Raw genomic sequence first — 27,818 nt, 5'->3', positions numbered from 1 at the left:
TTGGGTAGCACTTGTCTGCAAAGTGCTTTGAGTGGTGCTATAGTATATTATTATTTTTTTGTATCACTCTACTCACTGCCTCTAAAAAAGTTGGCAGCTGTTTAACAACATTCAGCAGCAAAGCAGAAGACAGAGTGGAAAAAAAGGTATTCCAGCTGTTAGATATTTGAATACCTTCTATTTTTTCTATCTTGAAATTAGACCTGAAGAAAGAAAGATAACTAGGCTCTGAAAAGTGTCACAATGTATGTAATACTCAGAAATGGTGTTTGTACTCCTACGCCTCTTTGAAGGGCAGCACCACCCCAACAGAGCTGCCCAACACCCAGGCTGGGTCCGAGTCAGGAATCACTCGGAGAGTCATGCCTCTATGAGAAATAAAACAGACCGAGTACAGTTACTGTGTGTGGTAATATCCATCTTGCTTAGAAAACAGCCTTGTGTAACACTGGCAGTGTAGGAGCCCAGCTTGAAAGCTCTTCTCTGCTGTTTGATACCGGTTTAACAGTTCCACGGTCTGGCCTCTTTTTGCCATTTCTTTTGGACATCGGCTGATCTGGCTGTAGTGCAAACATTTTCTTTTCTTTCTTTTTTTTTTTTTTTTAATTTTCTGAACAGGGACTTGTATCTGTGATGACTCTCACTTGGGTTAAATATGGTGTGGCACTCCTGACCCCAGCATTCTGATTATGATAGTTTTCCAATACCTGTCTTCTCCTTCTGTCATGATAATGGCTGAAGTGAGGGTTTACAGTATTGCGAGGGAGGAAACACACAGCAGGCTTCTGCAGCGCGCAGGAGAGTGTGCATACTTCCAGCTTAGCCTTTAAAGTATCAGCTGAAGCAATGCAAATGTCAGAATTCAGGAACATTAGGTAGGTTTGGGATGTTCCCTTAAGGATTCTTTCTCCATGCCCTAAATTGTAAGGTTTCTGGGGCAGGGACTATCTTTGTATTATTTATTTTATGGCATTTATTGCAATGCAGCCCTTATTTTTATTTTTATTTTTTTGCCAATTGGTGACCATTCCCTGCTACCTCAGATGAGATAATACACTGCAGTACAGTGGGTTTAGTTAGAATATATATACCACTATTTTATATAAATTAAAAAGGAGTGACATCCATGTTGTTTGATTCAACATGCTGAAGTGTCTAAAAGTATAAAGCAGCTTTCAGAATGAATAGGACGATTTGGTATCTTTTAAAATTCCAACTGCTGAGACTTTTTTTTTTTTTTTAAGTGTGATGAGAGGGCCTACAGAAGTCTGCAGTGTGTGTGTTAGCAAAGTGCATTCTGGTAAGTTACTTCTTGATCTTGAGTTGCAAATTAGGAGGTAGTAAATCAGGGGCATGGACATACTATATCAGGGCAGACTCCCAGGAATACGGCTGAATGTACCGAATAAGGCATTGCTCATGCTACTTAGGCAGATGTGTCATGTAGTACTAGAGACCATTGTCTCTAATACCTTTGTTATGGAACAGATCCTGTTTTGATTTATAGTCCAGCAGTAGGAAAGTTCCGTTCTTTTCAGTTTTAGAAGTATAAACTGATACAGGATATTTATCAGGCAGGTTTTTTTCATATAATCTTTATGACACCAGTCTTCCAGCAAAAATGTAAATGTGCTGCTTAGAGTTATTTCTGGCTATGAGGATTCCCTGTGTAAACCCTTAAGTCAGAGCATAACTCAGGGGCCTTTTTTTTTTTGGCAACTGTATGGATATAGTCTGAATCAGCAAAACTTGCTTAAAGGGACATTGTCAGGTCAAAAAATTCTTCCCCCCCCCCCTCCAAACAATGAACTGAAGTAGCTACATGCATCAGGGCTGACACTGAACTCCCCTGGGAATTTTTCAACCCATTTCTCTAGGTTCTGTCATTTTTGTATCTTCCCTTTTCCTTTTAGCTCTGTGGAAGGCAACAGAAAACAAACCATGAACAAATTCAGTTGCCTAGTTGGATGAGAAAAGCAACAGAAGAGACTAGGCACAAAATACAATGAAATACACAAAGCCTATATCTAGGAAAAATGATTCAGCTATGCTAAAAATTGTTATTTGACATTTTGTGCTCTTAGAACACTTAGAGATCTAATAGGGGTTCTGGAATCCTTTTTAGATGTTGACATTGATATTAAAAAAAGATCCTTTCCCTAAAGAATTTGTAGACTCCTCCTATACTGATTATATAACTGAATACAATTTTTATCATATAGGTAAGAGAACATAAGTGTGAAACAATTCTAATTACATGTGGTAAAAGTCAGCCTAAAAACTCAAGCTGCATGTTTTAATAATTTTCAAACAAGTGGGATGTTGAAGTTGCTGGCATCCCTTTTAAGCATAAATCTTGACATTGGACAACCTATATAGACTTAACACACATTGGTATTGGCTACCATCACAAAAGATTTGTTTCAGTAAAGCCTGCAGCATCAGGTCCAGGATGCTTGCACAGTGATGCTCTGTAAACCTCTCTTGCAGATGTGTAATGCTTTGATCTGTTTACCGGGCAAATAAAAATTAAACTAATGTCTCACGCTTTTTTGTTTGGGAGAAGTTAGCAGACAGGAAATCTGGCAAGCCAAATCAGATTTTACCCCAATACTCCAAAAATGTGGCATTGTACTTACAGTTTAATGCTTAAACTCCGTGTCAAAACATTGTTGCAGTGGTCCTTTTTAGGTGGATTTCAAATCCTCTCCTAGCATCTGGTGGAATATATTTACTTTCTTGCATTGAAATACCATGCTATTTCCATCACACAAATGCCACTTCTAGCTAGCTAGTTGCCGCCAGTTCCAGTGATAGCACTCAGAATTGTTTTGAAATGTATCTCCCAGCTTTTTAGAATGATTTTTTTTTCTCATATCTTGTATTACCAGTAACTAAACTTGTTTTATATTTTGAATTGGGTATATGTTCTGTGTGGGTAGAAGTAAAATAAAAGTGTGTTTAAGCCAGTTATAATCTAATTGCAGCTCTGTAGATTTTTTTTTTTTAAAACAAGAAAAGCTGCTGGCATTTAGGCCTTGTAATGCATTATGAAGTGACTACAAGTCAGGCTCTCTTATGGAATTAAAACAGACTGAAGAGTGGCGTAAGAAAGGGAAAGATAGTTTTGTGAAATTAAATGTCTGTATCCTGTGGTTTGCCATCCTCTGTTGTTTTTGTTGATATCTGGCTGAGTAAACTTCTTTGCACCGCTGCCTCCTTGAACTTGCAGCAAAGCAATTTTGTTGTGGCGTAACATCTGCTAGCATGAAAATTGTTGTAAATATACTGCTGCATCTTCACTGTGCAGTCTCATAAGAAGAAAGGAAAGGATGGAGTGGAGTGTTGCCTAGAAGCACAGATTCGTTTAGTAATTTATGTTTTGTAAAATAGTAAAAAAATTAGTAAAATTTAATGACTGCCAAGAAAAGGGATAGTGTGAAAAAGCTGAATGCTTTATTTGATACATTCGAAAGTGTTTGCTATCATTAAACTATCCTGTAGGACCATACCTACTATGATCAGCTATTTACTTCCCAACGTGTTATGGGACAAACAGATTTGGATAAAACAATGGCGTGCCCACTCAGTATTACTTTGCACAGTGTATCTTTTGATGTAACTGATATATAACAGTCTCAATAAACATTCAAAGAGAAAAATAATGCTGCATAATCCCTTTCCCTTGCTGTTATAGAAGTTTGGGATAATAAAAGCATAGATTGGAACATGCTGTGTTGGAGGTGCTGGCCTACGTTTAAAAATATGAACAGCGAGAACTGAACTACCAGTTTCTGAAATGCGGGGACACCTCCCCAAAAGAACGCCTGAGCTACAATGGAAGAGTTTCTGTGATTGTGCTGAGCTTTTCCTGGAGAATCCCTTAGACTATTGCATTTTATTTTAATGATTTCAAGTGCTAGCAGCTGATGGCTTGCAGGCTTGAAAGGAGTATCCGTCCTCTTCCCATCTCCTCATCCAGTGCACATTCCCTGGTATCTGCATTGGTTGCCCAGGCTGTGTGTTGGAGGCTGGGATTGCCCCTTCTTGTCTGTTTGCTTTGCATGTAGTAAGAGACACCTTAACTGTACTCTCAGCCAGAACACAGTTTTTTATGAAAATCATTCATTTCAGTGGCCAAAGCAGAATTAGAGCATTTACACCTAACTGAGCTGGATTCTTTGAAATGCTATACGTGAGGTCTTGGATTGTTACTGTTTTCATCTGTGGTGAGTAATTTCATAGATTGAAATCCTCCTCAATTGCAGCAGGATAATTTTGGTTCCAGAGAATTACTATAGGTGCCTGTAAAAACAGAATGCTTTAAAATCTTGGAAAACATAATACCCACCTAAAATATAAGTAAAAGTACCTGCAGATACTTCAGGATAGTATGACCCCATAGTTGTTAGATCTCAAGATCTGTCATTATAATTCCTTTTCTTACTACAATGTCTGGAAAGACATCCTTCTAAAATTTTGTGGCTGGAATTGTAGATTGTGTTTCTTAGGCCTACTGCATTTGCATACTGATAAGAGTTTGTGGTATCTCAGTTTTGTTTATGTTGCACGAATGCTGCTGCTGTTTATTGCCTGACTTAAATTACCCGGTTTTATCAGATAAATATAATGCATTCACTGTAGGAAAGAAATCTGAAAGATTTATTTATTTATTTATTTACAAATAGATAATAGATTTTGGTGGGTGTACCTAACTATTACTAATCAATGTGCTTTTCATAAAATACAATCCCCAGGTTTCAAATCATTTGGAGTCCCTGTGGGAATAGCCTGCCGGTTTCAGGAATTCAGTCAGCTGCATCTTGCTCACCAGATATCAAAAAGTAGATTTGCTATTCAGATTGGCTGTATGGCCCCTTATCCTGAGTTGAGAAGTTTTTTGACTCGTGACTGTGCATGGTTAGGGTCAGATGTAGGACTAGTAGTTAGTGTGTATTGTGTATGATACTAGCAGTAGGATATGTACTTTTTTTAGTTAATAGGCTTCTAACTAAACTCAGTAAACCTAAATGCGGTTGTCCTTAATATGCCATGTATGTGGTTTATGAATGTGTTTTCAATCATGCTATTCCTTTGGCACAAACAGATGAAATGTAGTTTTTTCATTGTCTCTGGAGTTATTGAGGAATAGCTCTGTATTTAGCTGCTGCTTTTGTCTGTGTCTGTGAATCATACCATCCAGTTTTTATTTCCTTGGAAATAAACAGCCTTACGCTCTGCAGTCAGTACCATCCTGGTCGGCATCAATGAAGAAAAGGTGGAGAGTTTTCTGGTTACGGGAGAGGCTGCTGAGCTTGTGGATTAGCGTGTGAAATGTTCCAGGAAGATATGCCAGAGGCTCAAATTATGTAATGCTTTGAACAGGAAGCCACTGAGTTGTGTGTAGAGTGTGTCACCAACAACAGACTGATGTCCCTGGCAAGGCTCCACTCCAGGAAGGAGCTGAGGTTTTTCAGAGGTTTCAGATGAGAATGAACAATTCAGCGGCGTGGCCCTTGCTAGAACAGTTTGCCCCGTTGAATGCAGGACCTGGCAGCGTACAGCCTTGCTGCATGCTGTTAGGAGGTAGGGTGCTGGTATAATGTTGTTTCGGTAAGTGTGGTTTCCTGCCCATGAACGTGTACCAGTTGGCACCATCTTATCAAAGAGCTAGCATTAGAGTGAGAGTGATTTTCTTTTCTTTCTTTTTTTTTTTTTTGATTTGCAGTTGCTGAAAAAAATGCAAAGAAGGAAAAGACTTTTTTAGAAATTTCACACGTGCAGGTTGCTGTATAGTGAGTTTAGGTCTAGGAAATGTTGTTTAAAAATCATAGTTTGTCTAAAAAGAACTAAAAAGCAGATAAATTATGGTTGATGTTCCTTTTTGGCACAAAATGAGTGAACGTTTGGTAGGTAATGACTGTTTCGGAATAGGATGTATTCATGGATGAAAATCATCGTTGTGAGTAAACTAAGATTCTAATGGTCTTGTCTTCCAAATCGGGTACTCGTGCTCCAGAATCAGGCAAGAGGTCCTTATCAGAATTTTAAAGTATCAGTCTCCTAGTGGGTAACTCAAGCAAGTGCTCTTCATCCCTAACCAAGTATCATTAGTTAGAAAACAAAGTTGCAAGCTTTTAGAAATGTGTTTCTGTCAGGTCATTCTCCCTGATCATTTCAGAGAGTGACAGGTGAAAAGAAACCCTTGTATTTCTACGTCGCTGTCAAATCACATCTTGTTTTCAGTTAAGGAGAAAAAATAGTTAAAGGTTTTGAATCTGTTGACAAATCCAGTGTCTTGATGAAGGTTGTCCATCCTGTTGAAGAATCATCATGATTTATCTGAGGACTTTAAAAACTTAACTTCTTTCCTTGCAGGTAACCAGGGTTTGTTAAGTCATGAGAAAATATGATAGAGAGAAGCAATTTGTCAAAACCATGCTGTGTGCTTAAGGTGATAGAATAGTTTGGGTGACTAGTCAAGAAATATATCTTACCTTTCGCAACAGCAGCTCATAAATGGGTAAGAGCTTTGTCTCTTGATATTCATTGCACTTTAGTAGAAGGATTTAAAATTGTGTTTGCTGTCCATGACATGAAACTGAGGATGTATGTGATTTCGGTGGCTGAGCTCTGATGTAACCTGTTTTCAGAGGGATTTTGAAGACAGTTTTTGTGTTGCTTCATTGTGTTAGTGCCAGAACTTTCTGGTGAATACTCCTTGTAGACATTAGGAGTATTTTATAATTGAGTGCAACCATACCAGGAAGGCTTCTTGTCACTGAATATGTACCATCAGAACAAGACATGGCAGACTTACCCAGTCTCTCTCATCTTTCCTATAGGAAACCATTAAGTGTAATCACCATATCTTCTTAACGTTGGGGGCAAAAACCCCACTTTTCTCAACAGTTCACTTTCAACTCCCATGAATCAGCTGATGAGAGCAGCAGATCTCTGCAGTATAAAGTAGGAGCTGCTCTTTGTTCAGGCTGGAAGCTGATTTGAATACTCAGCCTTTTCTTGAATTTGGTGTATACCACAACTGTTGGAATTGCTTGGCTCCTTTTCTCCACCCGCAGTTCTGATTTTGCTTCTGTTAGAAATAGATCTGTGATTTTGTTAGGTTTTCTAGCCTTAGCAATTCCCTAATGACACAAAACCATATTTTTGCACTCACATTGATAGCTGATTGGCCAGTTTCCTGTTCTGCTATGAATGTACTTAAGGTACTTTTGAAGAACGCCATGCTTTCTGATCTGAAAAGAGGAGGAGACTGAAGGTTGCCTGTCATATGACCTTGTGTTCTTTCTAGGTTCTGTGACACTGCCATGACATTCACTTTTTTGATGCTGACTGATAGTGAGAACCGTAAAATCACTTCTTTGCTTGCTCAGCTGTTACTGATAGACGACTATTAAATAAGAGTGAGACACTTTTCCTCTCAGGATTTTTTTTCAATATAAGCTTTACCTTTTTTGATCCACTGGCAAGCACAAAATGTATGAGGATGCTTTCCATTAGAAAAGGAAGAGATGAGACAACAGCAATTTTGGTAGCACTGTCACAATACAGAGAATTGGCTCGTTAGTTCATGAGGACTTTTATGTGTACCGCCAGCTTATCATTTGTGCTGGACAAAGTAAAGAATTGAGTTGCTAAAGCTGGTAGATATTAAGTATGTTTAGGAATGCTTGGTTCAAGAATGGAAAATAGTACACTGTTGATGTTCCTTTTCTTAGCTAGTGTTTATGGATCCTTAGCGGTAACCTGTGAATCCCCAGGGCTCTGCGGACCCCAAGGTGAAAACATGATTGAAGGCCGACTGGAGATGTCCCAATTAGAAGAAAGACTGGTGGTATTATTTGTGTGGTGGCCAGTGATAAATATTGGATACTTCAGAATACTTCAGAGTTTGGTTCCTCCAGAGCCTTTGATTGGTGCTCCCCATTACATGGTAAGGCAGGCTATGGCAGCTTATCGGGCATTTGTCAAACCTCACCTCTGTGGTGTGAAGGGTTGTTGTTACCTTCTTTCATTAATGAGGAACCATGAGCAGCAAGAGATGAAGATCAGAAAGGTTCTGCTAATTTTCGGAGCCTAATTTGGATGCCTAAAATCTGACTTGTGAGTGTGAATACCGGATTAGGTGTTTATATGTAGCACATTTTAGCTGTTCAAGTGATTATCTTCCATTGAGTTCAACTTGGGGAACTGAGTGTTCAGCAGTTTTGCCATTGAGAGCCTGTGGTATCTGTCTGGTCAGGGGTTTGGGAAGTAAGGAATATACAGTTAATGATTCCCTGTAAAAAGTAGGTATCAAGGTATTTAAGACCAACTTATTTACCTATTTGTTTGTTTGTTTTCCTTGGGACAGGAGAGAAATGAAAGCTTTAGGGTTTTATTGTTTTAGCCATTACAACCAGCTACGGAACAGACTTGAGGCTGCAGCTGCAGGCCATTTACCCGTCAGTAGTTAGGTTACTGTGAATTAAGACTTGCTCTGCATTCCTACCAGTGTAACTGAGACTTGACTCTGGCTCTGAGTGCTTCTCTCAAAGAATTTACAGTCTCACTAAAAGGGCTGTTGGAGATTTTGAACACAGACAAGCTTCTGAAGAAGTACTTAACTGGCGAAAAGAAAGATTTTTGATATTTGCGTAACTAAAGAGAAACTGATTTTTTTCATTAAATTTGATGACTTTGTACTCATCTGTTTACATGGAACATGAGAAATTTCAGAGCCCAGTGACAATTTTTACTCCAGAAAGCTGTAAACGATTAAAAACAGTTGAGAACCAGATTCTGTTTCTGTTATGTGCATTAGGTGTGGTATGATGCTGCTGATTTCAGTGGAGCTCTGCTGGATTTTATGCTGATGTAACTGTGTTGAAATTTGACCACAATCTGCAAGGGAACAAAAATATCCGAGTTGTATCTCTCATTGCAAACTAGTAGAATAATCTGTATGTATCAAAATATTTTTGTAATATTTTTGTTTTTCCAACAGTAACATGTTTTGAATAGTGATTTATTTATTTTTAGCACTGAGCTGGCTTTAATTGTCCCTAGAAATAAGTGTAGGGACTCTTGCTCTTTTGTGTACAGTTGTGAGGTGGGGGAGACTCAGTGATACCCTGTCATGTAATTTGGGGCTATTGAGGCCAACCTGAAAGTGCATTAGCATAATGAGAGAGTTTGAGGCTTAAAAAAAAAAAAAAAATCAAACCAAAGGCACTGTGTCATCTTTGCTAGAAGAACACACTGTCAATATTTAATGGAAATAAAATATCTAACCATCATCCTCTTGGAGTTGCTGCTTATGTTTTGGAAAAGTTTCTGTTTTAATAGGATTCTTTGGCAACTTCAGAAGATTTCAACAAAAAATCTTAAAGAAAATAGTTTACTGTTGTTTGTTATTTGACACAGTCCCAAATCATTAAAATTGCTCTCACTGCTGTAACTGCGACTGCCTTAGTTCTCAGTCCCCCTAGCAAACTACTTGGGGCATTCTGTGCCCTCTGAGTTTCAAGGCAAACACTAGGACCCACTGCATGTTCTGGCCTTTCTTGGCTGTAGATTTTTGGTTCCCTGAACCTCTCAGTTCCTAATCTCTCCGAGGCTTTTACTTATATATATATTTTTTCTTTTCTCTTCTTCTGTACCTCTTAAAATGTAAAAGGTACCAGGTCAGATTTCATTCTGAGTACATGCCTAGTGCATGCACTGAATTTTAGGCTTCAATTTATTTTACTTTAAAGGAAAAAAGATGAAACTTAATAATAGAGCTTCTCTCTTAATGTTCAGGAGCTGATGGTAGAGATTCATTTGAAGGAGCAATCACAGTTAATTTCTTATTTTTTTCAAAACTGAACACACTTTTTTTTTTTTCTTTTAAAACATCTTCTGTTATAAAGCATAGGTTTCTAATTAAATTTGGATTTGACTTTATTTTTGAACACTGTTTTGTCCTCTTCATTCCAGTTCCTATATCTCTGCTGCTTTGCTTGTTTAGTGTTTGTTATCACATTGCTTATGTATGTTTTGAGCTCTCATGCATATGAATGACTTAGATGTGGAAATAAACTGTTTTGTGCATTTAAACAGAAAAAGTAACAATTGGAAGGCAATTGGTAGTATAGATACAGATGTGACAGCCATGGGAGCTGTGCAAGTACTTCCTCAGAGGAAGCTTGGGCGAGAAGTGTTTTTTTTTTTTTCTTGAAGCACTCACTTCATGGTGTTTATTGTAGAAGATGAAAATATTAAAATATAGTTAGAGTTCTGCTGTGAGCCATCAGTGCACTGACATCTGAGGCTGAGGGAATGGTGTGAATCTCTTTACCCGCTGCACTGCCCAAAAGGGCCGAAGTGTCGAATGCCCTGGGGCTGCCAGCTCCCTCCTTGCACCGACAGAAGGGGAAGACACATTAGAAATGGACATCAGGGAATTAATTGATGCTTCCTTTGCTCTGGAGTGCTGGCGAAAGCAATGGCGGAGTATGTTTTGGCACTAATAACAACGGCACAATTTATTCTCTGTCCATAGTAGGGCTGAGAAGGAGACCTGATGATGTACCTCAGAGCTGAAATCCGTTTCCTGACGATTTCAGCTCATGAGATGTTTCTTGCACTGCTCATTCTTGGCCTCCATTGTAGGGTTTCTTTCTTTTCCTAAATGCATGGAAAAATGGTACTGCATGTTAGATTCACCTGCAGCTAATAATGCTTTTGCTTAGATAACAAAGATGGAAGGGCAATTCAAAATAAAATGAACTTAAAAACTTGCTGAGTGGAGTGCAATAGCGTATATATTCTAATCCATGAGGGGAGATTATTTCTGGAAAAAAAACAGTCTTGAAATTTTTCACTGTATTTTATTGGGAAACTGTATATGAATATGTACTATTACAGCTTTTTTCAGTTTGCTAGGAAAAAATATTAGAGATTGTGTTCTATTATATGCTTAGTTTACAACTTAGTGAATTTTCATAAAATATTTGTTCCATTGCTTTTTTTCTTTTTTTTAAAGGGAAAGGAGCTGATTATCTACGATGGGAATTTGTACAGAATAATTTCTGATTTTCAAGAGGTAAGTGTGTTTTTCCATTCTCTTAGCATTTTTAGCTGTTTTTTAGTAGATTATTTGCCTCAAGTTTAAAATATAGTTAATGTTTTTATGTGTGCTGTCAGTATTAGCAGAATGAAGAACATATTCTGAAAGAGGGTAGTCTAACAATGGCTGAGGTCCATGAGGAGAGAGACATTATTAGGAATTTAGACCAAAAGTCTGTAACTTTAGAGTATGTTGAGCTCCTCTCCTGAAAACCAAATACCCTGACAGTAAGTAAAAAGTGTGGGTGAGTGGGTGAGGGACAGGACGGGACGGAATGGCAATCGGTGCCACAGATAGGCACCATGGTTTAAGCAGGCCTGGGGAAAAAAAGATTCACTTCCCTCCCCTCTCCAAATATTAGCCTACTAGAGGCTTGAGGTTTGCAAACAGATGAGGTCACTGAGAACTCAGAATACCTATGTGGAACCCTTCATAAAACAGTTGCAAAGGCTAATTTAAGCGCTCTAGTTTCCATGTGATTTCAGCCTTTTTCTCCTGATCTCAAATTAGCAAAAAAGAATATTTCTCTGACACTCAGGGTTGGGACACTTCTCACACACCTGCTTAAGTTCATTTTATAGGTGTTTCTAGTCTGAGCTTAGTTTATATATCCCATCAGCAGCCAGGATTCTCAACCTATTGGCTTCTGCTGTCTGAAAGCTGTTCTTCCTCCAGAAGCATGAAATTCTGCCTGCTTCAGCATCTAGGCCCTGAGCAGGTCAAAAAGGGATGTTCAGGCAGCTGCCAGTTTGTCACCAATCCTGAGCGCCACCAATCCTGAGTCATAGCGGACCAGCTGAGATGGTGCATTGCCCCGTTGGTCAAGCCAATCCATTTAGCTTAAATGAGTCCCTTGATGTCTGTCACCTAAGTGCATAAGAACAGAGCTGCTCAGGTAAGTAGAGTGCAGAACTTTATTCACTGTTCTTTCTACTGAAATTTCTGTAAATGGCTATGGAGAGATGGTGTATTTATTTTCTGTTGTTGTTCTTATAAAAAATATCTAAATTTATATGAGAATTCTCTGATATGATCTGAGATGATTCCTTAGATGAGGATTCTGATTGCAGATGGGAGCTCTTCAATGGAGGGATCCATTGTAGGAAAATTTCAGCAAAGAAAAGTCAGCAACGTCCAAAGGATGTGATGGCACTGGTCTTCTAGAATTTTAGAATTAGAAGTAATAGTACAGTGGTTGTAGGCAGTGCTTTATCTATGTATAGCATTGGGCTCAGTCATTAAAAAGCATTCCTGTTTCCCTGTTTTTTCGCTTTTTGGTAGTCAGTTTATCCCTGTGCTGTACCACAAGAATTTGGGAAATTTGTTGCACTGTGACCTAGTGTTCTATCACAATTAATTTGTTTATTTGTAAATGTTTAAAACAATTCTCCTGTGGGCACAAGTGCAGTTTGTTAAAATAATTACCCCTCCCCCCAAAACTTAAAGCTATGTTGGCCAGAAATAGCTTTCTCATAAAGTAGAAACTACTGTAAATATATCCTTAGAGCAAAAGTCTGAAAAAACAGATGGTACTAACTTCTTGCCCAGGTGTAAGCAATAGGACTCTTACTGGAGATTTAGAACAATATCACACCATTGATGCAACTGCAGGGGTAATTGGCTTATTTGTTAGAATAAATAAAGAAAAGTAGGGGATGAATTGGTTTACATTATCCTGATTAGCTATTTATTGCATTTGAGTGTCTTGCATACTTTCAAAACAAAACACTACATAATGGCAAAAGCCATTAACTTTGGAGATAAGTAAAGGAAGTTAGGGAAGCTGCTTTTCACTTTCCACTTGGACCCATTTTTAACCATTTTAACACAGCATACACAGGTGTATGTTGTAGGTTTCATGCAGTATCTTGAAAGTCAAAGACTTTAAAATTTTTGGAACAAAGAAAAAGCAAATTCCAGAACTTCTGAACTGACATAAAGTAAATATGAAGAGAATTTGGCTCAATAACAAGAAAAGAAAAAACAAAGCAGAAATAGTTCCTGGCAGTCACAATTTATACAGTCAAATCTTAGGGTTTGTGAGCAGTGTGCTGCAGTTAATACTAGTTACCTCAAGGATGCCTGGAGAGAGAGGTGGGTTTTTGTGTGGCAAGTATGCTAAAACATCACATTATTAAAGGTCAGGTGAGACCATCATGCATTATTGTCTGTTTCATAGCAGTGTGTGGTTCTGGACCCTACCTCCTTAGGAGATGAGGTCAGCCACTGTGTCTCTATAGATACTTTCTGTTTACATGGTGATGTGCAAATGTGTAGGTGCCACCTGTATCACTGAACATCATTACATATAACAATGCCATCAACAGGTAGAGGAACTTTGACCGTTTTCCTACTCTGAAAGAGGTAGGACTGAGGAGAGAACTAAGCAAGGAAATTTTTTTTTTTATAAATTATGGTTTCCCTGACATTGATGGGGGTTCAGCAGTCTTTCCTTCCAACAAAGTCTGTATTGTGAAGCTGATGGTGTTTACTGGGCATTCCAGACTAGAATAATAATTAAAAGAATGTATTGATCTTCACAATTACCTCACTGATTTTTTTATTCATCGCCAAACATCAGTTGATTTTTATGGAGGTGAAATAAGATCTCTGTGATATTTTTACAGGTTAGACGTGCAGAATTTTTATGGAGCAAAAGGCATAGTGGGATCATTTGGCTTGTATATACTTGATGAAATTACCTATGCTCTTGTTCGGGTACCTGTGTGCCACTGTATCTCTCAGATGTGGAGCTAGGAAAAGCATTTACCCCAACCTCATTGTCAGCCACAAAGTGATTCTTAGTTATCACTGTATCTTGTGCTGAGGGTCAATTAAGTGCTGCCTGCACTAATCCTACTTATGTAATTGTGTACACTGTGATTTAAAAAAAAATACAGGTTTATACAAAACAGGAGCTTCATAATATGGAAAGGCCTCGCTCTTGGGTTTTGGGCATAGTCCAGCCTTGCAGAAAAGAGCATTCTGCTAATGTTCTGTGTAGGATTTAGCCAAGCACTGGAGTAATCGTTAGCTGGCTGTTTACCCTATAGGCAGGCAGTAGTTGAATCTGGCTATGCCCAAGGAACATTAATATATCCAAACCAGGGGGTCAGACAACAGTTTGAGGAAAAAAGTTGAAATGCCTTCCTGACTGAATGAAGGTGAAGGAAGGGAAAGATGCAGATTGCAGCCATTACAAAAGATGGATTGGACTGTAAAAATAAGAAAGTGTTCCCACTACTAAATCCTCTTCCCTTAATGCAATTTAAAAATGTTGTTGAATAACTGATCCTCAACCCAGAGCTTGTGGACATCTAATGGCCTGTTAGCTAGAATGACAAAAGGAAGGCAGGAATATTAAGAGCTGATGTAAGTGTTAGGTATGTTTATTTGTGTGTAAGGCTTTCTTTTGTTTCTTTTTACCTGTTTCTGTATGCTCTGCAGCTGTGCTGTCTGCATTTAGTGTTCATTAAAAAAAAAGAACAAAGAAAAATTGCTTCATTTTTCTTATTTATCTTACTCTTATTGTAGTTATGTTATGGATAACAGGGTACTGGCAAATTCCTTGAGGGTAGCAGTCCTTGGGGCGTAGGTAATGAGACAGACATGCAGAGAGAGACTGTCAGCTGTGTCCCTCCAGGGCATGTAAAGAGCGTTCGTCTACCCTGAAGCTCGGACCTGTTTGCCAAGGGGGCTGCATGGCTGAAGTGTGCTCTGATGAACTCTGGGGATGGTGGCAAAGGGCAGAATGGCTCAACCCCAAGGCTGATAGGAGGTAGGAGTGAAATGATACAACACCATCTTGTATACTAGAGGGTCATGAAAGATCACTGAGGCATCCAGTCGGTAAGGTTTTCTCTGTCCTGTTGTGTTGCCAAAGTAGAAGAGTGACTACTGGCTCCTCTAAAACCTAGGTTCTTAAAATTGTTGAAGCTTAACACACTATGTCTTCTCTTTCTATCCTCAATCAATGTGAGATTTACTGAATATGTTTCTCAACTCTCCAAACATTAAAAAGTCAACCAAGCCCTTTGTTTATATGAGAGGGTGATATAAAATGACATATTGACCGAAAAGATGCATGATTTCGAGGTGTTATTATGTATTTGATGCATCTCTTTAAATCAGCTTTAAAATGTCTGCTTCTTTCCAATGCTTCTGGTCCTTTGGAAATATCTAGCAATCTCAACCTGGAGTGGGGAAAGTGATACAGTTCTTTATGTATAACTGTGAGCTTTATTTGAATCTGAATTTTATAGCTGAAACAACTACTTTTTTGCTTTAACAGTTGAGGGAATACTTGGTAGATTTGGATGACAACTCATTCTCGTTTCTGGGGCCTCATTTCTGTAACTGTGAGCAAACACAAACACTGTTAATGTAGTGTTTCACACACCAACATAATTGTAAGAATCATCTACTGTAATTCGTGATGTTACACTGGTTACTGTCTGGACTTAAGAAGGCCAAAACCTCATGAACTTTTTCTGGTTAATCTTTTTGTTAGGATCACAAATATTTTGATCTTATTTCCTTATGCCACAGTGGGTCTACAGTAACTCCATTGTCACACCTGCACAGTTTATCCATGTAAACATTGATGTAACTGAAGATGGATTTTAGCCCTAATGCATTTGCTTCCTGGCCATTATATGGGGCATGGTAAGTAACCACTCCCAAAATGGAAGTGACACTTCGTAGGGGAGAGCAAAGAAGAGCAGTTGACTGCTTACTGGAGACCAGTGCAACCCCTGCCAATTTGCTCAGTTTGTTAGTCCCAAAATACAGAGATTTTTAATCCTAGCTTTAGACTTTGCCTCTCTGATAAAACTGAATAGGTTCTTCCTGTTCCTGATAAGTACAGGAATTAAGATTTTTTTTGTGGATATTTTCCATCTCAGCTGCCTTTTGCTCTGCAGATCTGTTATGTCCATGAATCCTACTACTGTTCTCCTAGTCAGGTCCATTGAACCTATGGACCATGTGATTCTTTATGCATGTTACCACTGGTTCCTGGAAATTGAGTTCTTTAGGTCTAACAAGTTATCTGCTGTTCATAAGCAATATGCATAGCTTGCTTAGGTGGAGTATATTCTGAATTTCCCTTCGGATGGACAGTGTTTTCTTTACAAAAAAATGCTCTTAGCACATTTCTAGGTCAGGAATGCTTAAAATATCTTCTGTCATTAAAACTTGGAGTCAACAGTATAAAACAAAAATAGAGAGGCAAAAGAAAAATAAATAATGCTTGCTGCATCCAGATGAAGCATTGTTTTCCAAACATTTCCTGCTGTTTGTGATCGTGTATTCTTCATACTTTCCTTTTAAAGCCTGTTTTGTTTAATTACAGCAAAGTCCAGCAATGGATAGACATTTTGGGGGGGAAAGGTAGGCATGGAAGGAGCAGAATATGCATACTGGTAAAAGGGGAGAAGTCTCAGAATGAGAAAGATAGTTGCTTCAGAGAGAAAGGAGAGCTATCCAAACTAAAAAGCAAGTGGTGACAAAAGCATACAGATAATGAATAGCAGTAGTTATTGTCTCAGTTGTCAGGTTCTCATAGTGACAACTGATACTGCTGCTAAAGAAAGTAGTCCCCAACCTCACTCGCAGGTCGCACCAGAAGCCTGTGTAATTGACAAGTGAATTTTATCAGGGAACTGATCTGGCTGAAAATAGACCTGCTAAATATAGTTACAAATGGTTATTTTTCAGCTGAATCAGTTTTCATTTGTGCTGGCAGAGTGGAGGTTAGTGGGGAAGGAATGAGTGACTAGTGGACTTCTGGAGAGAACTACTTAAGTTTACCAGACTACAGGGTCAGACTACTTGTGACCATGTGAGATGAGAGCTGGATGTACTCTACCATTTCCAAGGTTGAAATCTTTCAGTCTTCAGACGTTCCAATGCAGAAAAAGGGGGGAAAATAATGAAGGCTCTTGAAGACTGTGGGTGTTCTTCATAACCATATGATTATTATAATTATTAATAAAAAATTAAAAGGAAATATTTAACCTTATTTTTCATTGCATAAAGTCATCTCTGACTAGCAGAGGTCAGCATGAGATCTAATGTGGGGGGACAGATTATCCAATAACTGCCTACTGTGAGATTCTGATGCCTTCATCTAAAGCATCTGGTGCTGGCATCTGAGACAGTACTGAACTAGACAGGCCTGGGATCTGATCCAGTCTGTCTGTTAGTACCTTCTAGTCATCATATAACTTACTTGGAAGAGGTAAGACATTTAGAGAGACAATAATTTTCCCCCCTCCCCCCTTGATTTCTTGTTGTTGGAAAAGGTGTGTATATAGAAGGATGTGCAACACTAACCTGAATAATCCATTGTCTTTGGCCAAGAAAGGTTGTTTTTATTGGCTTGGGAATTTCTTTAAGTGGCAGCCTTGTAAAGCTTTCCATTTAAGAGTCTTTCCTTCTTGAGGACTGGGAAATAAATATCTGGTTTGTTTTGCAAAGGTGTGGAAGTGTTATAAGGAGCTAAGCCATGTTGTTATTTTATATAAGATTTATATCTCATCAGTGCCCAAAGTTAGAACCTTGTTCCTTTAAAAATATTCAAAGACCTGGTCTTGTATACAAAGATGGACAACATGGGGAGAACAGCAGTGGGCAAGAGGTCTGAAAAAGTGAGTTGCAAAATGACAGCTCATATTGTTAGGACTCAAGGAAAAATGAGGAAAATGGAGTTTTTGCAAATTCTGTTCTGTGCAGACCTAGATGAGTCCTCTGCTGAGCTGGCTTAGCTTACTAAGACTCTGGGTTGTGAGTTTTCTTTGTTTGTTTGTCTTCTCACCTTTTTTTCTCAGTTGCTTTCTTCCTGGATAGTGAACTGAATTGGCTTCTGGAAGAGACCAGATCACAAATGTCTGCTCAAACTAATCAGCAGGAGTATTTGGCTAGGAGTGGAGAGGGTAGGTTAGAAAGGAGTGGAGGAAACTATTCCCCTTCCAGTTTCTCATCCTAAAATTAGATGGCATGACTCTATGTGAAAGCTGAAGGGCAGTGGTGGCAGGGGTCAGAGATGGTGGGTGACATTCCTGTGTTCCCAAGGGATCCCTTTGCAGTGAAGTCAGTGGGAGTTTTGCTACTGATCTCAGCTGGGGCCAAGCACATGAGAAAGAGAGAAACGGGGTGAAAGAATAGGCAGAACAGTCTGAAAGATATAGGGAGAGTTGCAAAATAAATGAAGCAAGATAGAGAAGGAGGGATAGGCAATAATACAGCAGTGACATATAGGAAATAAGTATGTGGTGGGAGAGGAAGCAGGGTCATGCTCATGGCTGAGTTTGTATAAAACGTTTTATCCATTTCTGACTCTTCTCCAGTTGAAACCATCTACCAAGCCCTACCATTGAAATGCCAAGATTATTTGCCCAGCAGATATTTTCTTTTAAATAGATGTGTATTCCTATACCACATGAATGGTGCATTCAGCTTTAGAACTTACTGCTTTCTGGTGAAGCCAAAAAGAAAATTACTTCATTACTGCCAGAAAATACTTTGTATTTGGAAAGGAGGTTTTTGCCTCACAGTGTTTCCAGCTTCTCTAAACCCCAAAACTGTGGAAAATTTCAGTGATGTTTTCTCTAATTACATTAGCGGTCAGGTTTAGAATAGAGATGTTTGGTTGAGTGTTTAAGTAAATAGATTCTAATTGAAGGCAAAACTCCGTATCGTCTTGTGGCTTTGCCTGAACCTGCTTTTTGTTCTAGTGTTCATATCTTATCTGTTGTAATTTTGTTACTCTTAAAATGACTATTGCGTTAGAGAACCAGGAATGTGTGTGTAATAGGTACAGTGTCTGCCCTATGGGCAGTTGTTTTCCTGAAAATAATCCTTTTTTATTGCAGTACCTGTGAAAAACAGAATCCGAGAAGATGGCATTTGCTGTTCTGCATCAGAATGACTCCTTGCAGGCGATGCAAATATCTGTGTGGCAAATCAAATTTGCATTCAAAATTTCACTTATAATTATTGTGGTTATTATGATTTCCTCTTTCTCTGCGTACATCCTCTTAATCTGCTAAGTGTAAATTTTCAGACTTGACAGGTTGCATAAGCCAGAAAAGTAGGAAATAACTCCCAAAAGAACTGTTGCCAGATCTTTGAAGCACGTATTGAGTTATTGGATCCGAAACACAATGTGCAAGAGTTGCTTTGCCAAGTTTTGAAAGTTACAGTGTGTGATGAGACTTCTGTCTAGTTATTTTGTGTAAAGCAAAGGGGAAAGACAGAGAAATATGGAATGTTGTTTATTGCTTAACAGCACACATTCCACTTTTCAGTCGTTTATATTTTTAACTGTTGTTTCTTCTTTTCAAAATTAATAAGTCTTATTAAACATTACAGTGAAAAGTAGAGAGTAAATCTACTTAGATTTCACAGCTGCACTTTTTGCTGTTTGATCTGTAACAGACTTTGAAAATCCGGATTGTAAACAAGATCATTATGAGATCTTTTGCAGTGTGAGCTAGCGGTTGGGAGCGTATCTTTGGAGCTGCCATAGATGTTAAGTGTAATCCCTGTGCTAGTACATAGACTGCTTTTCAAGATCTGCAGAGTCCTTTTCTCAGGCACTTTTACATCTGGAAGAATTTGACCATTTATACTTGTTTCACAGCGAGTATTTTTGTAAATGATCGTCTTATCAGATCAGGCTCTTCTCATGTAAAAGAAGCAGTGCTTCACTTGCTTCATTAAATCAGGCCTAGATGGCCAGATGGGCATACACAGCTCCTGTTTGTGCAGTTTCTGATGTTTGCGTGCAAAGCGATTGCCCAGTCTGACAAAACTTCATACAGTCAACTTCTTCACCTTACACCTCATTTTGGGCTGAGCTACATTTTAGCCTTTATAAAGTTACCCCGTCTTTCTTTAGAGGACATATGGGAGGAGAAAAGCCAGTTACCCTGGCTATTAAAATATTTGTGCCTTGTATTTGTTCTGAATTTATCTAGGCTGAGCGGTGAGCTCTTTGAATTCAGTAAGTCTTTTCCAGTGAGGTGTTTGGGAATGCCTGCCTCACGTTGGCGCTTGGAGACTCTGACCAAGTTATTTCTGAACCTTTCTCTTTGAAAACTAAGTAAATGAGTTTTTTAATTTCTCCTAATAAGGTGTGGTTTTTTTTCCATATATTGAGCCTTACCTGTGTAGCTATTTAACTCCCTCTCTGAAAGGCAGATCCAGTATTCTTTAATACCTGAATCCTGTGGAAGATTAGTGGCCCAGATGAATTAGAATGCCAGCTTCCTGAATTTGAAGTTTGTGCCCATATTTCCTTTCAAAAAGCCGTTCTGCCTGTCTTAACTCTTTGAGAATGAGGGTTTCATGTCCAACATGGTATTTGGCTACAGTTGTGTTGGACCTACGCAAGGTAGAATTTGTAATTAGACATAATATCTATTATCAGACCAAATACTACATTTCTATGTTGTATGGGAAAAACAGAAAAACATTTGGTCATACAAGTCTGTCTACAGGTTACCTTGGGTCTGTGTGCCTGAAAACTTGTCAGCTTTTTCTGTGCAGACTTTTATGGCCTGCTTTTATATTAACCCTTTTCATTTTTATGGTTGCAGATAAGCACCTAGCAGGATATTCTGAAGAGCCTGGTAGATGAACTTCCTTGTCCGATTTTAAATGATCTCTTTTGTTGGTTTAAGTGTCTATTCAAAAAGTGGCCTTTTCCCTCCATACCTTAATTAGGCAATTTGTTGCATAGAACGTAAATTGTGCACATAAATAATCAGTGAACTGGGCATTTATTTTATTTATTTATTTATTTATTTATTTTAGAAAATTGAAAGCTTTCCTCTTTTCATCATTGACATATCAGCATGCAGTATTTTCTAATGTCATGTGCAATTAGGGATCAAATTTGTTGTTATTCATATTCAACTTTTCTGTGTTAATCTACAGATGCTGTGAAGATAAAGTAAAATACTTTTACATCCACTTTAACATCCATTTCATTTTGAAAAGGTATTGCAAAGTGGCAGGAGCATAAATGGGAATTACATCGTAAGAACTTACTTTAAAATTATGATGACCAAAGCAAAGGTATTACAGCAAATGCCTTTAAGTATGAGGTAATATAGTTAAAGTAATACTATACAAAATGGCTAATCAGTAAGAGCTGGAGCATATTCTGCAGTGTGGGAGCACGTGGTTGTGTCCTGAATATTTCTTAGTGGAGTTTCCTTTTATTCTCTTCTCCTTGGTAGGATTCTGCAACCTACCAACTATATCTGTCTATCCAGTGGGATCCAGGGAGAGCTTTTAAAAGCCAGGGCTACCTACGAAGAGATAGTATTTGCAGTATCTCCTAGGATTGCATTTTCCAGAAGGCTTCTCTGTTTCTGTATGGTCTAATTTCACTGCTTGTAACAGCTTTGCAAACAAGAATCCTGACGCTTGTGTTGCTAAAAAAGGGCTGAAAGGAGCATTCCTTCTCTGGCGTGCCTAATGCACCCATGTGGCATGTAGAGCGATAGAGTGGTTGGGCCCACCTCTGGCTAGTTGAGGGCATACTGGTTGTCTTGTCTTCTGATCTGTCGGGTTAGCACCTTCAGGAATTTCATCTGGCCGTACCCTTTCTGTCTCTTTGTTTGTCAGAGGTGCACTGTAGCTACTGAACCCGAGCAGCGGGTCATACAAGACAGCTGGTGAGAGAAGAGCAGGAGAGGAGGCTGCGGACTCTGCTACCTCTTGCACTTGTGACCTCAGCACGATATACTGCAGTCAATATTATGAAACCAAATCACACAGTAGTAGACACTTTATTGCTTATCCTTATATGTGATCTTTGTTGCCACCTCCTCCTCCGCCCTTTCCCCCAAGTTTTAAGACTTGTGTTTAGAACCCAAGGGATTTGTTTCTATATCTGTGTATTTTTGCTGGCACTTGATATGACTTGATACAAATAATATGAACTTGAGTCAAGTGGTTAAATGTTAAAACAGCTTCCCACATGTGTTGATTTATTGCCAGGGAAAGGTGAATGTTCAGCATAAATGCTGTATTTAAACAGTAGTCAAATATTTATTAGTGTTGAATGAATGACCTGACAAGGATGCAGCTGAACTAAAATGCACAGGTTATATTTTATGGAAGTGAAAAGCTTTATTAATACTTGAAGAACAGCTTTAATTAGTCTAACTGTTGGTAGGTGTGTTCAGTTTCTCAACGTATATCTGATATACCTTTTTTTGACAGCTTATAATTGGCAGCTTCCCATAGGAAATAATCGTTATTGGCATTATAAAAGCACTTTGTATCTATCACATTTGGGAAATGAAAGTTTTGCAAAGGTCAGAATAAAGTGTGCCCCCAATTATGCTAATAACTCATAACACAAATGATCCACTGGAAGGTTTAATAGCTTGGAAATCCTCTTAGATTTTTCTTACCCTGGAAAAAAAATTAATATTACATTTTGTCACTTTACAGAAATGTAAAAAGGAAATCCTCTCCCTTGCTTTTTAAGTTTGTACATGACTTTTCTTAGTGTTTTGAGGATCTTGAACTGTTTTTTAGAAAAGAATCAGTTTTAAAAGCCTTTTAGTCCGCCTTTTTCCCTTTGAAGTTAATATCTTTTTTTTAATGAGTCCAGGATTGCAAAAAACACTATGTTGTGCCATTTGGAAATGCCCATGCATTTTATTTGGAATTTGGCAGTATGGTTTAATACATTTAGGCTCTTTGCTAAAGAATGTGTTGAAGCCACTTAAAATAATAAACTATATGAAAACCTATTAAATAGTGTTTAAAAAAAAAAAAGTTACACTGTCAAATAGCACTGCAAAGCTTCTGTTACTTCTGCACATGCAATCTGTGGCCTAATCAAAGGATCTAAGGTAATAGCCCACACATACCCAGGATGCAGATTGCACATACATGGTAGTTAAAGATGGACTGGTTGGGTATACAAGGTGTTTTTTTTTAAGTCCTCTTCAGTTATATATAGATGCCATAAGTGAATTTTTATTGTCAGATGGAAAATGCTAAGCAGCATATATTGCATCTTCTTGGTGGCAGCTGGGAAGTTGAGCTGGCCTCTCATGCCATTTTGAACTTGAGCACGTATGTTAATGAGTGTCACAGTGAATGTTTGGAAGTGGAAGGATTTGAGTTGTGTCTGAGAAAGCAAGCTCTGTATAAAGGGAAATCTCCAGCAGCAGTGTTTTGTGTTATAAAAGATCTTCAATATTCGTATGCAAAAATTACCCGATAATACCTCCATGTGGCGTTTTTGATTTGGAGATATTTCAGAAACAATAATTCATTTTCACAGCTTTCCTATGCTGATTCCCTTTTACTGTGTAGTGGGAGGAAAAGCTACAAGACTGAGAAGCAGAAAAGAGGTAGAACCTAACTAGGAAATGAGGCGATACAAAATCACCGTCTGCTAAGGACACTCAAAAAGTTTTAAAAATCAAAAGGTAGGACTTGCCTTTCTTAGCTGCAGCCAGGTAACGTAGGATAACAAAGGCAGTGACGGCTAGTCCTGCATGGCTGCTGGAATCTTGCGTTATTTTTGGTCGGTGGCAGGAAGGCCGTCACGTCTCTGGCTGATGGTTAGCCACGTACAAACCTGGGCTAACAGACAGTGCATCAGCCTCACTGGAAGTTTTGAAGAAAGACTGAATACAGTAAATATAAATTTCATCTTGTTCTCCTTCCAGCAGAAATATCAAGCTTTGAGGTGTTCTTTCTTTTCTTGCTTTGGAAAAGCCATGAAAAGGATGCCTGTGCAGTGTATATTGACCACCATAGACCAGATTTTTATAAATGTCTGGATTCTTAAAGAAAGAGTCCATGCACTGATACGATGCCATCCGGGGAGCCTTAAAGCTAGGGCCAAGGAGGGATCAGAATGGGTAAGCACAAATTAGGGATCTAGAGTACAGAGCTTTTTTTCTGTCAAAGGCATTTCCTATGATAGCTAATACACAGTTCGGTGCATCCTGCAAGCCCTGCTGATTACTGATGAGCAATCTGGAGGTTTTACTCTCCCTTCCTGCCAAGTCCTAAGCCGCTTCCAATTCGGTTGCAGCTTCACCAATAATCCTTGCAGTTCTTGGTACAAATCATGGAGTGGATATTTTAAAAGGATGTTGATGTTCTTCCAGCCACTGGGGACAGCGGGAGGAGGATGTCTAAACGTTGTCAACTATCCTATGCCCTCGTGATGTTGAGATGATCCAGGCAGATAACTTTCGTAGGGGAGGTAACTTTCAGCTGCTGATTAGGTCTGCAGAAGTGCAGTCCGCTCCTGGTTGTAGTTAGCTGGACAATAAATCCGCATGGAGTTCATTTGGGCATCAATTTGAGATAGTCTGTGGTTGGTTTAGAATGATCAGAAGTTATTTGACCCACCGAGTTTATTCAATGCAGACCACAGTGTCTGGTTAATTGACCCCAATATTGTTGTGTGCAGGGGTCTTCGTCCCTCCATCTTGGTGGTATAATTGCTTTGAATTGCTTTGCAGAGGTAGCACTAAATAACCTGCACTTGTTTTCAAAAGTAAGAGTCAAGTGCTCGCTGGGATCAAAGAATTTAGTTTTTGTCTCTGTAATTACCATACAACATGTTTTCACGGCAAAATCTTTAGCCCAAACCTACAGAATTTAAAAGCAATCTTAAATTTTTGTTTTGTGTTTTTATCTGCCAAAAAAGTAATTTCCTTTGTTCCTTTGAGGGAAATTGAACATCTGCAGTTCATTTTAAAGACAGGAGCAACTAACCCATCCAGAACTTTTCGAAACATCAGAACACATCTTCAGATTATAATTACCTAGAATTTATTTGATACTGCATTTTCTCACTTTGTAACATGCAAGTGTCCACCAGACAGATTTTCTTTGAACCAGAAGGTCTGTGTTACATGAAATGGCTTTTTCTTTTTGTAATTTTTAGGTTACAGCATGAGTAAAGGGCTAGATGAAATATTTTACTCCTGAGACTGATTATCCTAATATACCTGCGGTTACTGTGTGTCTACTGAGTTGTCAAAGAACCCATTAAGAGGGCAGTCTGAAAGCTAACATTTGCAAATGTCCTCAAATTGAATTATAAATGTCTCTGGTAAATAAAATGTTTGCTGCACCATGTCATTTCCCCTTAGATGTCTGGCTGTATCAGGTATGCGTGTTTTGTAATATATTTTGAAAAGGCAGAAAAAGCAATGAAATAAATAGCTTAGATGTACTCATCTCATTTTTTTTTTTAAGCCTAGAAATATTTTTTAATTATACATATTAATGTTTAAATAGTCTCATTTTTTTCAATGAAGTCTTTTCTATAAGCTTTATTTCAAAACAGAGATGCAAATGGTTTTTTAGTCTTCTTAGATGAGCTGGAAGTAAGGAATATTGACATTTATGGAAATTGAAATAGAGGTTGGTAGAAATCTGCATACACTGATTTTTGTGAGCTGTATTACGAAAGCTGCTGGCTTCTGCTTTATGGAAGGTATTGTTTTGCTTCATGCAGCCGTTAGGCTTATAGCAACACTACCTTCATAAAATGTCTGTTATAAGATCAGTCCTTCCTAACTGTTTTTCAAAAAGCAGTACCAGCAAGGCCTTTCTGATGCAAACATTTATGCACATATTACCTGCGCTCTGGTGCAGTTGTTTACACTTATAAATGAAGAGCGGGATGGAAGCAAAATGTTGGCAGGCTGGAACCTGAATCTTGATTATTTCCTCCTGTAAGTATTTCTGTGTTTTGATTTTGTGTGTGTGTGCCTGTGGATTTTCTTCATTGTCAGTTGTGATAGATGCATAATATTGAGTGCTTAAGTCAGGAGGAATAGTTTTCAAAAAAAAATTGCCGTGTTTGGTTTGGTCCTGTATATCATTATTATTATTTTATTTTATTTTTAATGTTCCAGTTATCATATGTCACGCTTAGTCTCTGCTTGCTATTTATACTTATGTTTCAGAGTAACTTTCGTAGGTTGCCTTCAGTCTCTGCTTGCTGGTTATACTTCAGTTTTCCTCATAGGCAAGCTACTCTCTTTCAGTGCAGAAACACCTCACTTTTAGGGGTCACTACTACCTCCAGCCAAGCCATTCCTCATCCCGTTTCTGTGTAGCTGGTTGTTTTTATATGTATGGAAGGGATAAGGGCAAATTTGTCAAAGTTGAACTTAGCTGAACGAGATTCAGTAAATGATTCCATTTTCTGAATGTTATACACAAACTGCATCCTGCAGTCATGAATATAAGAATCAAAAATTTTTCCACCCCAAATCCTAAATTTTAACTATCAGGCACATGTGCGAAGATAAAGTTAGGGTCAGAAAGTGGTTTTTTTAGTATATATAGTGTAACATATGACAGTATTTACAATTGCCCAGATGCAGAACTCCTTACTCAAGCATCATTTCATTGAACTTTCTAAATGATGTGGATTTATATTTCATAGCTTTGAGAACAATTAGCTCCTATGTATTTTTTCTTACTGTCCTAATTATTTTTTTCCTATGAAGCTTGCTAATACAGGTCTCATTGCTGCTCCCACTGCCAGTGAGTCAGGTATGTCTCTTGATGGTACTTGTGCTTTTAGACCAATGGGGACAAAGTGATCCAGTTTTTTCTTCCTTCCAGGTACAATTATGGGTCTCAATATAATAAAAATAAAATGATTGAATATCTACAGAGGTTCATATGACATATTTTCCATTTATTTTAAGTTTGGAAGCTAAAATATCTTAATTGATAATCCCATAAGGTTTATTTTTCATGAGCTCTCTTTTCTCTCTGAGGTTCTGTATTTTCAGAGTATTGCTAGTTCTGTAAATTTAGCTATCAGATCCTTCTCACAGTTGAGGAAAAAAAAAATCCAATGAGTTTAGTGGAGTAGGATCAGATTTAAGGAACAGAGCCTGAATAGTCTTTAATAGTTCTAATCCCTGAACAACTTGTCAGCCAGGACACTTTACAGGTGCTGAAACATTTCTTATCAGTTAAGTCTCCTCTGGTGCGAAATAAAAGGAAGAAAGATCCTTATTTAGGGGTTTGCTATACAGCCTGCTGAAATCAACAGGACTTTTTCCATCTGCATTAATGGGCTTTAAGGGAGGAACCAACCAGATTTTTTTTTCTTTTTTTAAGAGATCTCTCTCTCTCATGTTTCATTTCATTTTATTCCATGCAGTTGGCAAAACTAGTGATGGGGACCTTTCACAGAATCACAGAATCACTGAGGTTGGAAGGGACCTCTGGAGATCATCTAGTCCAACCCCCCTGCTCAAGCAGGGTCACCTAGAGCACATTGCACAGGATTGCATCCAGGCGGCTTTTGAATATCTCCAGAGAAGGAGACTCCACAACCTCTCTGGGCAACCTCTTCCAGTGCTCTGTCACCCTCACAGTGAAAAAGTTTTTCCTCATGTTCAGATGGAAGTGTCTGTGTTTCAGTTTGTGCCCATTGCCTCGCGTCCTGTCGCTGGGCACCACTGAAAAGAGTCTGGCCCCATCCTCTCGACACCCTCCCTTCACATACTTGTACACATTGATAAGATCTCCTCTCAGCCTTCTCTTCTCCAAGCTAAACAGGCCAAGCTCTCTCAGCCTTTCCTCATAAGAGAGATGCTCCAGTCCCCTAATCATCTTTGTGGCCCTTCGCTGGACTTGCTCCAGTAGTGCCACATCCCTCTTGTACTGGGGA

At 38.5% G+C, this 27,818-nt stretch overlaps 1 protein-coding gene across 1 annotated transcript in view; it reads left to right on the top strand.

Annotated features, from left to right (window-relative positions):
* Nucleotides 1-27,818, top strand: part of PLCB4 (phospholipase C beta 4) — a 225,238-nt gene that overhangs the window by 8,966 nt on the left and 188,454 nt on the right. Inside the window, exon 2 of the mRNA XM_067292707.1 lies at nucleotides 11,033-11,092. The gene's annotated coding sequence lies outside the window, so the exon portion shown is untranslated. The remainder of the gene's footprint in view (nucleotides 1-11,032; nucleotides 11,093-27,818) is intronic.

Source organism: Apteryx mantelli, chromosome 3, assembly GCF_036417845.1.
Source record: "Apteryx mantelli isolate bAptMan1 chromosome 3, bAptMan1.hap1, whole genome shotgun sequence".
NCBI classification, from domain to species: Eukaryota; Metazoa; Chordata; class Aves; order Apterygiformes; family Apterygidae; genus Apteryx; species Apteryx mantelli.
Note: the sequence above shows the minus strand (reverse complement) of the source record. Positions and strands in the feature narration are given on the sequence as shown.